Source organism: Oncorhynchus mykiss, chromosome 10 (assembly GCF_057628025.1).
Source record: "Oncorhynchus mykiss isolate SJ-2025 chromosome 10, ASM5762802v1, whole genome shotgun sequence".
NCBI classification, from domain to species: domain Eukaryota; kingdom Metazoa; phylum Chordata; class Actinopteri; order Salmoniformes; family Salmonidae; genus Oncorhynchus; species Oncorhynchus mykiss.
Window position 1 is genome coordinate 76760607 of NC_143031.1, and position 12974 is coordinate 76773580.

At 42.0% G+C, this 12974-nt stretch overlaps 1 long non-coding RNA gene across 1 annotated transcript; it reads right to left on the bottom strand.

Annotated features, from left to right (window-relative positions):
* Positions 1-312: 312 nt before the first annotated feature.
* LOC149980320 (uncharacterized) lies at positions 313-1953 on the bottom strand. Its single transcript, XR_016483955.1, has 3 exons — positions 1456-1953; positions 1092-1358; positions 313-860 (listed from the first exon to the last, which is right to left on the bottom strand). It is a non-coding gene; the product is annotated as an uncharacterized LOC149980320 (long non-coding RNA).
* Between the last annotated feature and the right edge of the window lie 11021 nt (positions 1954-12974).

Here is a 12974-nt window from a genome sequence, read left to right on the forward strand (position 1 = left end):
CCCAGTTAAACTGATACATAACAACTCCCCTCTGAGCCTTTCCAGGTGTCTAATGAAAGACTCAACATCCAACAACATCTTCGTGGACATCGTTAAGCAACTGCAGCGACAGGGGAAGGACAAGGCAACGCACCATGCAGCCATCAGTGAGCAGGACCACAGGAAGATAAAGAAGTCAACAGCAGTAGAACCAGACACACCTAAGGGGCTCGTAATGAAAACTTTACAAGAAGAGGCACCGAGGGAAACTCACAACTGTCTTTTACCTGCACTATATTATCTGGTGAAAGGATGAAATAAAACTAAGTTACTCATTAAAACTACATTTTTAATGAAAACATGTTGTTCATCTTTTTTTAATCTGTTGGCAACCGTTTTGTGAAAGCAATAAGACCCTCGAAATCAAGAATTATCATGAATAACACCCTCCTAAGAACAGCCCTTCAGGAGTTATTCATGATAATCCACAGGTTCTCATGCCTTATTACTTAAATATAAATGAAAATAATGATGTGATTATAAATACTCTCCACAATAACAAGTGTTTTACACTGAAATACTGATTAAAGTTAACTAGGGTACATCCTTACTTGTGGTCAAGGTTGTTGACACCAGTTGACTTTGCCTTCCATTTTCTAGCACAGTGCAGACAGTGACAGAGTACTGAGTACCACCTTGCAGGTCCGAGAGAGTGATGCTGTGTGAAGATGTGGTAGTGATGTGTGGTTCTGTCCCTGGACAGTGGTAGGAGATTAGGTAATGATGTTGGGTTTGGTCCAATCCTGGTGGCTGGCTCCAGCTAACAGCAGCTGATGTGGTGTCCACTGAGTAAACAGTCAGCTGGTCTGGAGCAGGAAGTACTAAGGGGAAATAGATTATTGTCAGGGCTACAGTTTAACTCCAGATGTATACTACAGGAGGAAACAGTGGAATAAGTCCAGGGATAAACATGTCTGTAATTGCTTTTGATTTGGGAAAAAAATAAGTTAAAAACAGAAGTCACAACCATAGTTGATTTGTAATGTAACAAAATGTCTGTTCTGGTTACTGGTAAAGAGTTGAGCTGTAACAAGGTGAGGTAGATCTCTTACTAGTGCAGATGGTTGTAGAGACTGGTTCACTCTGTTCCCCATTGTTCAGCACAGTAGAGACACTGACAGTGTACTCAGTACCAGGTTGCAGGTTTGAGAATGATGTGTGGCAGTCTTTAGTATTCTCTGCATGGAGGTCTGTTCCTGGGCTGCAGTAGGATATGAGGAAGCGTTGTGGAACTTTCTCCATTCCTTCAGCCTTGGTCCAGTGGAGAGTGAAGGAGGTATCTTTCAAATTGTCTACCTTTAAGTCTCTGGGTGGAACCACTGGAACAAAAATCATGTTTTAACAAGATCCATAACAATATCTCTTAAAAAACAACAAAGTACATCAGTAAAATATGACTAAAACCAAACTCTTTACCTGTGGATACAGATGCAGAGATCCATCTGCTTTGTCTTCCATCTTCTCCCTCTGTAGCCACGTTGAACTGGTACTTTTTACCAGGGTTGAGTCTACTTATTTTAAGATGATACCCGCCTTTCACTATTGATGAGCTTGTTTCCCCGTCACATTTCCAAGTGACCCTGAACTTGTGGGGTCTTTTAACCCCCTGAGGAGAACTCCAGCTCATAGACACAGAGTCTAATGTCAGCAACAGGACCTGGAAGTCACCAGGAGGGGGCAGCACTAGTGAAGGAATAACGAGAGAGAAAAAAAACACACTATTGAAAATACAATTACAAAAACAAATGCGTACTATTCATCACAGCAGTTGAGAGACAACTATTGATATCTTACTAAATGTATCCTCTTAAATGTGTATTTAAATTAAATAATCTTGTTTGGGTCAGTTTACTCTGTCTTTCCATACCTACCATCATCTGAGGACAGCGTTGTGTGTTGGTCTCCATCAAAACTCTTATGCTGTGAAAACCAAAGAAAGAGTCAATCATTTCTTTGAAACAAATGTTATTTTTCTCTTGACACAAACCCCTCCTTATCCATCAAATACTGTACATCAGGCAATGAAGAAAAGGAAAACAAACCAGTCTTCCTGTTTTCTTTGTCTCAAGGAGGATGGTATCATGTCCTTTGTGGTTTGTCTCTGCACACTGACTACAGATCATCATCTGGTCTGTCCTACAGAACACCTCCAGAGGACTGTAGACATGTTGACAGAGTTTCTGCACCAGGTCTCCAGTCACATCCACCAGTGTGTGTTTCTGTAGTTTAGGTATTGTATAGTGCTGTCTGATGTGGGCCCCGCAGTAGGACACACTGCAGGACTGACAGAACTTCACAGCTTGGACCTCAGAGCAGATATCACAGGGTACCTCTCCTGGCCTGATGGGAATTGGAAATAACAGTTATTAAATACATTGATAAAAAGAACCTGATCCATTCAGTTTAACACGTAATGGGCTGATAATATAACACATGGTAACCTTCCTATAACTATCTGTTATCATGATGTGTATTTTTGCTTTACATTAAGTCACAGATCTTTTATTTCATGAGTTCAGCATTATTACAACATAGACCTGTATTTACAGCTGGCTGAACATCAGAATCTCACCCTTTGTTTCGTAGAGAGTCTGCTCCTTTGAAATGAACAGGGTAATCCATGGATTTGTCAGTCTTCATTGATAGAAAACCAGAGGAAATAGACTCTGCTCTCTCTGATTGGCCCCTAGTAGTACAAGACAGTCATGCAAAACACACAAAAATGAATAGAACACTAAATACTAAACATACAAAGCAAATGCAATAAAACAAACATTTATTATTGTCCTCTCCTCCACATAATAATGATCTGAATCACCATAATGTGAATTTTAGCTTCTCTTATTCTTGCCAACTACATAAATAAACAATCATTATTGGGACTTATTGACTTTTACAGGTAGAACATAGAACGTAAGAGACTGCTCTTTCAACATGGCACCGTCATAGGATGCCACCTTTCCAATAAGTCAGTTCGTCAAATTTCTGCCCTGCTAGAGCTGCCCTGGTCAACTGTAAGTGCTATTATTGTGAAGTGGCAACGTCTAGGAGCAACAACGGCTCAGCCGCGAAGTGGTAGGCCACACAAGCTCACAGAATGGGACCGCCGAGTGCTGAAGTACATAGTGTGTAAAAATCGTCTGACCTTGCTTGAAACACTCACTACTGAGTTCCAAACTGCCTCTGGAAGCAACGTCAGCACAAGAACTAGTTTCATGAAATGGGTTTCCATGGCCGAGCAACCGCACACAAGCCTAAGATCACCATGCGCAATGCCAAGTGTCGGTTAGAGTAGAGTAAAGCGCGCCGCCATTGGACTCTGGAGCAGTGGAAACACTTTCTCTGGAGTTATGAATCACGCTACACCATCTGGCAGTCCGACGGACAAATCTGGGATTGGCAGATGCCAGGAGAACACTACCTGCCCCAACGCATCATGCCAACTGTAAAATTTAGTGGAGGAATAATGGTCTGGGGCTGTTTTTCATGGTTCGGGCTAGGCCCCTTAGTTCCAGTGAAAGGAAATCTACAGCATACAATGACATTCCAGACGATTCTGCGCTTCCACTTTTGTGGCAATAGTTTAGAGAAGGCCCTTTCCTGTGTTAGCATGACAATGCCTCCGTGCACAAAGCGAGGTCCATACAGAAATGGTTTGTCGAGATTGGTGTGGAAGAACTTGACTGGCTTGCACAGAGCCCTGACCTCAAACCCATCGAACACCTTTGGGATGAATTGGAACGCAGACTGAGAGCCCCAATCGCCCAACATCAGTGCTTGACCTCACTCTAATCTATGTGGCTGAATGGAAGCAAGTCCCCGCAGCAATGATCCAGCATCTAGTGGAAATCCTTCCCAAAAGAGTGGAGGCTGTTATAGCAGCAAAGAGGGGACCAATTCAATATTAATGCCCATTATTTTGGAATGAGATATACTTTTGGCTATGTAGTGTCTCTTCCTCAAGTACCTCGTACTTCTGCACATTGATCTGGTACTGAAACTCCCTGTGTATAGCTCCATATTGATCTGGACCCGGTACTCCCTGTATAGAGCGCCACATTGATCTGGTGCTGGTACTCCCTGTATATAGCTCCACATTGATCTGGTACTCCCTGTACAGTGGATTTGGAAAGTATTCAGACCCCTTCACTTTTCCCGTTACGGCCTTATTCTAAAATTGATTCAATTGGGTTTTTTCCTCATCTCCACACAATACCCAATAATTACAAAGAAAAAACAGGTTTAGACATTTTAGCAAATCATTAAAAATAAAAAACTGAAATATCACATTTACATAAGTATTCAGACACTTTAATCAGTACTTTGTTGAAGCACCTTTGGCAGCGATTACAGCCCCGAGTCTTCTTGGGTATGATGTTACAAGCTTGTCACACCAGTATTTAGGGAGTTTCTCCCATTCTTTTCTGCAAATCCTCTCAAGCTCTGTCAGGTTGGATGGGGAGCAATGCTGCACAGCTATTTTCAGATCTCTCCAGACATGTTAGATCGGGTTCAAGTCCGGGCTCTGGCTGGGCCACTCAAGGACTTTGAAACTTGTCCCGAAGCCACTCCTGCGTTGTCTTGGTTGTGTGCTTAGGGTTGGAAGGTGAGCGCCCTGAAGCAGGTGTTCATCAAGGATCTCTCTGTACTTTGCTCCGTTCATCTTTCCCTCGATCCTTACTAGTCTCTCAGTCCCAGCTGCTGAAAAACATCCCCACAGCATGATTCGGCCACCACAATACTTCACCATAGGGATGGTGCCAGATTTCCTCCAGACGTCACGCTTGGCATTCAGGCCAGAGAGTTTAATGTTGATTTCATCAGACCAGAGAATCTTGTTTCTCATGGTCTGAGAGTCTTTTAGGTGCCAAACTCCAAGTGGGCTGTCATGTTCCTTTTTTCTGAGGAGTGGCTTCCGTCTGGCCAGTCTACCATAAAGGCCTGATTGGTGGAGTGTTGCAGAGATGGGAGAACCTTCCAGAACGACAACCATCTCCACAGAGGAAGTCTGGAGCTCTGTCACAGTGACCATCAGCTTCTTGGTCACCTCCCTAACCAAGGCCCTCCTCCCCGATTGCTCGGTTTGTCCGGGCAGCCAGCTCTAGGAAGTATCTTGTTGATTACAGATTTCTTCCATTTAAGAATGATGGAGGCCACTGTGTTCTTGGGTACCTTCAATGATGCATAAATGTTTTGGTACCTTTCCACAGATCTGTGCCACGTAACAATCCTGTCTCTGAGCACTACGGGGAATTCCTTCGACCTCATGGCTTGGTTTTTGCTCTGACATGCACTGCCAACTATGGGACCTTATATAGACAGCTGTGTGTACCTTTCCAAATCATGATCAATCAATTGAATTTACCACAGGTAGATTCCAATCAAGTTGTAGAAACATCTCTAGGATGATCAATGGAAACAGGATGCAACTGAGCTCCATTTTGAATCTCAAAGCAAAGGGTCTGAATAGTTAGATAAATAAGGATAAAAATCTGTTTTCATTTTTGTCATTATGGGGTATTGTATGTAGATTGATGAGGAACCAAATAAGCCATTTTAGACCATTTTAGCATAAGGCTGTATCGTAATTAAATGTGGAAAATGGGATGAGTCTGAATATTTTATTTTATTTCTCCGGTTACTATTTTATTTAATTTGTTGTTTTTAGTTCTCTATTTTAAATTGTACAGCTTGTAAGTAAGCATTTCACGGTAAAGTCTACACCCGTTGTATTCAGCATTTCACAGTAAAGTCTACACCCGTTGTATTCAGCATTTCACGGTAAAGTCTACACCCGTTGTATTCAGCATTTCACAGTAAAGTCTACACCCGTTGTATTCAGCATTTCACAGTAAAGTCTACACCCGTTGTATTCAGCATTTCACAGTAAAGTCTACACCCGTTGTATTCAGCATTTCACGGTAAAGTCTACACCCGTTGTATTCAGCATTTCACGGTAAAGTCTACACCCGTTGTATTCAGCATTTCACAGTAAAGTCTACACCCGTTGTATTCAGCATTTCACGGTAAAGTCTACACCCGTTGTATTCAGCATTTCACGGTAAAGTCTACACCCGTTGTATTCAGCATTTCACAGTAAAGTCTACACCCGTTGTATTCAGCATTTCACGGTAAAGTCTACACCCGTTGTATTCAGCATTTCACGGTAAAGTCTACACCCGTTGTATTCGACGCATGTGACCAATAACATTTGATTTGCACTTCCACTGGCCCATGATTTCACCTCCGTTATTTACACCAACTATATTGATTAGAATTAAAGGAATTAAAACATCCCATCATGCTTAGGGTCATTATAGGGGCAGTAGGTAGCCTAGTGGTTAAAAGCATTGGGCCTTTAACCTGAAAGGTTGCTGGTTTGAATCCCCGAGCCGACAGTGTGGAAAAATATGCCTTTATGCCCTTGAGGAAGGCAATTAAAACCCAAACAGTAACTGCTCCCTGGGCACCACTGACATGATGTTGACTAAAGCAGCCCCCCGCACCGCTCTGATTTAGAGAGGTTGGGTTAAATGTGAAAGACACATTTCAGTTGAATGCATTCAGCTATGCAACTGACTAAGTTTCCCCTAGAATAAAATGTTATATTTACTATGCAGTAACTCAGTATCCTTCATAGAAATCATACAAACATATTACTATATATTTGAGAGGTGTGTTGTATTTAGGCAAAAATCTTCATGTAAATCTATTACATAATTATAGCATAGGATCTAAGTGTTCAACAAGGCCACAAACACACCTCATATCAGGGTCCATGGTCTCATCAAGATCCTTGTTTGTTGACCCATCCTTCTGTCTTTCTTTAGGGATGTCACCACCCTCAGCCCCCTGATGATAACTCATTATAACTCTCAGAGAGGAGGTCTCAGAATCCTGAAGAGGACTTGTCTGGTTCCATATCAATCTGTAAATAAGAAGAGTAAACACCATTATATTAAAACGTTTAAACACAAAAGCAGAGTAGAACTACTGTTGACCTGCTGTACTGGGGATTTAACATTTACATTATAATGACATTCTGTAAATGTCACGGTCGTCTGAATGAAGGGACCAAGGCGCAGCGTACTTAGAGTTCCACATGTTTAATAAATATGCAACTCACCAAAAACAAACAGAAGAAACCGAAACGTGACATTCTGGGCTGTTCACAGGCAGCTACACAAAAACAAGATCCCACAAACAACAGGTGGGAAAAGGCTGCCTAAATATGATCCCCAATCAAAGACAACAATAGACAGCTGCCTCTGATTGGGAACCATACCAGGCCAACAAAGAAATAGAAAACATAGATTACCCACCCTAGTCACACCCTTACCTAACCAAATAGAGAATTAAATGGATCTCTAAGGTCAGGGCATGACAGTAAAGCATTTGGTACCGGATGCAATTAGGAAAAGCCCTATAGGCTGAATAAAATGTTTATGAACAAAATCAAAATGCAAAAACATTTTTTTTACTGAAAACAACAATGTACAGTATTTTTCCGTAGCATATCTAAATAAGAAGAGAGATGGTTTATCATGATGATATTGAAATTCCCTATAAGGGCTTTGATAAGATGTGTATCAGACATTGAAGAAACCTTTTAGACATAAAAACACTGCTTCCCTGCTCTGGGGGATTATGCTGGTGTTAAGTAGTCCAAACCACTTAGTGACAAATGCATTGGTAAAAACTACAGTACACTGTTTTCTCCCTCTTCATGTTCTATTATCTTATGGTGAATGTAGGTCAGTGTTTCTTATGTCTTTTGTTGAAATTGACAGAAACCATTGTGGGGTAACATGTAAACATGGTTGTTCACAAGCTCTTCAGTTCAACTAGTGCACAAATAAAACATGGAATGGAACTTTGAGTGTGTCAGTATTATAAAAACATGGAATGGAGTACTTAGTGCATCAGTTATCAGTATAATGAAAACATGGACTGGACTTACATTAGATTAGATTAGCTTTGTTAATCACATGCACAGGGTCGCAGATGTAATTGCAGGGTACAGTGAAATTCTAAAGCTACAAGCTCCAACAGTGCAGGTGTAAGAAAAGGCCTATAGGCCTATTTACATTTAGCAACTAAACTCAGCAAAAAAAAGAATAGTCCTCTCACTGTCAACTGCGTTTATTTTCAGAAAACTTAACAATATTTGTATGAACATAACAAGATTCAACAACTGAGACATACACTGAACAAGTTCCACAGACATGTGACTAACAGAAATGGAATAATGTGTCCCTGAACAAAGGGGGGTCAAAATCAAAAGTAACAGTCAGTATCTGGTGTGGCCACCAGCTGCATTAAGTACTGCAGTGCATCTCCTCCTCATGGACGGCACCAGACTTGCCAGTTCTTGCTTTGAGATGTTATTCCACTCTTCCACCAAGGCACCTGCAAGTTCCCGGACATTTCTGGGGGGAATGGCCCTAGCCCTCACCCTCCGATCCAACGGGTCCCAGACGTGCTCAATGGGATTGAGATCCGGGCTCTTCGCTGGCCATGGCAGAACACTGACATTCCTGTCTTGCAGGAAATCACGCACAGAACGAGCAGTATGGCTGGTGGCATTGTCATGCTGGAGGGTCATGTCAGGATGAGCCTGCAGGAAGGGTACCAAATGAGGAGGGAGGATGTCTTCCCTGTAACGCACAGCGTTGAGATTGCCTGCAATGACAACGAGCTCAGTCCGATGATTCTGTGACACACCACCCCAGACCATGACGGACCCTCCACCTCTAAATCGATCCCTCTCCAGAGTACAGGCCTCGGTGTAACGCTCATTCCTTTGATGATAAACGCAAATCCGATGGGATTGCGCTCATAGGCGACGTTGTTGCCGGTGATGTCTGGTGAGAACCTGCCTTACAACAGGCCTACAAGCCCTCAGTCCAGCCTCTCTCAGCCTATTGCGGACAGTCTGAGCACTGATGGAGGTATTGTGCGTTCCTGGTGTAGCTCGGGCAGTTGTTGTTGCCATTGTGTACCTGTCCCGCTGGTGTGATGGTCGGATGTACCGATCCTGTGCAGGTGTTGTTACACGTGGTCTGCCACTGTGAGGACAATCAGCTGTCCGTCCTGTCTCCCTGTAGCGCTGTCTTAGGCGTCTCACAGTACGGACATTGCAATTTATTGCCCTGGCCACATCTGCAGTCCTCATGCCTCCTTGCAGCATGACTAAGGCACATTCACGCAGATGAGCAGTGACCCTGGGCATCTTTCTTTTGGTGTTTTTCAGCGTCAGTAGAAAGGCCTCTTTAGTGTCTTAAGTTTTCATAACTGTGACTTTAATTGCCTACCTTCTGTAAGCTGTGCAGGTTCATTAATTGTTTGTGAACAACCCTTTACAATGAAAATAATCCAAAAGTTATTTGGATTATTATGAATTATATTTAAAAGACAGGGTCCTGAAAAAGGGAAGTTTATTTTTTTTGCTGAGTTTAGCAAGAGAAAGCCTGCTTTTCTCCACAAAAAGGCTATTAGGTCTATCATATATATTTTTGAAATATTAATTTCGTATTGCTTTTGTAGCCTATATGTTTTCCTGTGATTTCACGTGAGGAGGACTAGCCGGGAGGCTTGTGTAGACTAGCCTATTGCGCACGGGAACAGCTGGAAGACAGAGGTTAGAAGCTACATATTAGCTAGATATTAGGCCATTCATTAACTAAATAGTAGAGAATATAAACGTTTACCTGTTAATGTGCGATAAAGTTATTAGATTATGAAATGGCAGACCTGGGCGTTCCTCCTGATGCGTTCTGCAGTCCCAGACACACAAAACTACACAATTGATTAGGCCTATGTTTTTAATCATGACAATTATTCTAAGCTGCAACACAGTGCATTAAAGAATGAATTATTGTTATCAAGTGAGTAGTCATTTATTGTCTAGGGCTGTAAACTGCAATTATGTAGGCTAATTTGAATAACTGCTCAAACATCCTGTTTTGATGATCATGCAGAAATAACTGCATACAACCTAGGCCTGATTATGCAACCATTTGGATCAGTTATGAGTTTATTCTCGACAGTTTACAAGGTCCAGAAAGGTACATTAGCAGGCTACTCATACGGTGTAGGATATTTTGATTACACCATCACGGCTCTCTCACTCTCCTTTCTAACTCCCCTATTTTACATTCATAAAGCAAGAGGAAGGTGGAATCTCTCCTCGATAGGCTAGTAGTAGTAAATAACATGCTTGAATTAAGTGTACAACAAGGTATCGTAATGTTTGCGAGATGCCAGAAAAAAGGCCATTTTAAAACTTTCCCGCTAACCCTGCGATGACTACGGACATCACTCAAACAAAAACCAACTGGTAAATAGTTGCTTTATGGATATGTCAGCCAGTTGGCTAGATGCCGGCAGAGACATCTATTACAGGAACGTTGAAGGGCTCTGGATAATATTACTTAGCCAGCTAGAAGCATGAAGTAAGAAGCTAACATTAAACAGATCCTATCTCAGCAGGAGCAAAAAATACACTACTAAGTTGTAATAATAACTTTAGAGAGTAGGGTACTGAGAAAGAGTGATGTGGCACTCAGTGTTGAGGCTGATACAGGCAATGCATGCAGGAGGAAGCAGAGGAGACAGAGGTTAGTACAGTGGTTCCCAAACTTGGGGTTGGGCCCCATGTGAGGTCCCCTGAGAAAATCGATACTAATCTTATCAAACAAGTTACGAAAAAAGAAAGAAAAAAGAAGATGTTTCAATATGAACATCTCGACATGGCCTGTCCTCCTCATAGGCCTACATTAAAATGGTCAAAAACTGATCTGTTTCACCTGTCATTGTGATTGTCTACACCCCCTCCAGGTGTTGCCCATCTTCCCCATTATCCCCTGTGTTTTTATACCTGTGTTCTCTGTTTGTCTGTTGCCAGTTCGACTTGTTTATCAAGTCAACCAGCGTTTTTCTCAGCTCCTGCTTTTCCCAAGTCTCTCTTTTTCTCGCACTCCTGGTTTTGACCCTTGCCTGCCCCTGACCCTGCCTGCCATCCTGTACCTTTGCCCCACCTCTGGATTACCAACCTCTGCCTGACCTGACCCTGAGCCTGTCTGCAGTCCTGTACCTTTGCCCCTTTACTCTGGATTATCGACCCCTGCCTGCCTTGACCTGTCATTGCCTGTTGCTATAATAAACTTTGTTACTTCGACAGTCTGCATCTGGGTCTTACCTTGATTCCTGATCAAAATGTGATCAAAATGCTGCGGTTTTAAACATGCCATATGGGTATGTTCTGTCACTGGTGCTACATGTCAGTGTGAATCATTTCACATATCTCCCCTCTTTCAGGGGTATAACGTTACAATAATTGACTGCTTATCGTCCTCAATAATTGACTGCTTATCGGTTTCCAGGTTATGTTTGAAAGGAAGATGGAGGACAGGACAGACTTTTTCTAATTGAGAGTCTCCCATCATTGTTCACTACACCTGTACCTAACTAGTGCATTAATAAAACATGGATTGGAATACTGATTGCATCAGTCATCAGTATAATGAAAACATGGACTGGACTACCAGTAATGTTCACTAGTAGGATACACTACAGTAGGTATCAGTATAATGAAAACATGGACTGGACTCTGTAATAATCACTGTAGACTACAGTACAGTAGGTATCAGTATAATGAAAACATGGACTGGACTACCAGTAATGTTCACTAGTAGGATACACTACAGTAGTTATCAGTATAATGAAAACATGGACTGAACTCTGTAATAATCACTGTAGACTACAGTACAGTAGGTATCAGTATAATGAAAACATGGACTGGACCTCTGTAATGATCCCTGTAGACTACAGTAGACACATAAATAAGAGTGTCTTAACAAATGAAGATATCTGTCCAGCACTGCCTCAGTACTCTGATAATGTAATGCTGATGATGGCTGCTGTATTAGTCTAGTGTGATAAATCAGTTGATTTAGATGGACTACTTGTAAAGGTGCACCATCATCATGTGATTTAGTTGATCCTTTTCATGTCAGTCATTTTTGAATGAAATTATAGTTAACAATTGTAGAGCACATTTTTTTATAGACAGTCTACCACTCCGCCATTGTAGGCCATATTTATCTGACACAGAACAGTGCATACTGTCCTCGGGTGGCTGCCCTGCCCTTAGTCTGCCTCCTGCCCCTCCTATCACTATGGGTACACCTTCCTGAAAACAATTGCACTATACTTTATTTAAACCTGCTCTGCCAGTTCATGTCCTTAAAGATTAGAATGTTCCAATGTGGTTAACCAGAAAGATGACAGCTCATCTTATCATCTAGGTTTGCTATCAAACAGATATGTCATATTTTTGGTTTGTCCACTTGTTTCCTGCTTGTAGCAGGGTGCGGTTACAGGAATGTTCTAACTATAAGTCACACGATTTCATGAGAAAATGTCTCTGCAGTGAGGGTGTGGAAAGCAAGTCAAGGTGTCGTTGGATGAATGTCAACAAGATGCATAACCAGAATTGTTAAAATAACTATGTTTTAATTAAATCTGACTATACCAGTTCATGCCCTAAAACCCTCAAATCAAATCTGAACCTCAAATCCTCTTCCACTGCTTCTCGTCCCATTCTTCCACTCTATCGGGGACTGATTTAGACCTGGGACACAAGGTGGGTGCAATCAATCATCAGGTAGAAGAGAACACAGGCCCATTTCAAGATTTGAATACCCCTGCCCTAAAATACGAAAATGTTCAAATGTAGTCCATGAAGAGGTTGGCCTATTAGGATTATGTGCACAACTATTAACTCCACATGTAGCTATAGCAATTGATTAGGGGCCAGGGGTATTCAATGTTTACCCTACGAGGACTGGACTACTGCTGGTTTTCTGTTCTACCTGACATTTGATGGCAGCCACCTGGTGTCTCAGGTCTAAATCAGTCCCTGATTAGAGGGA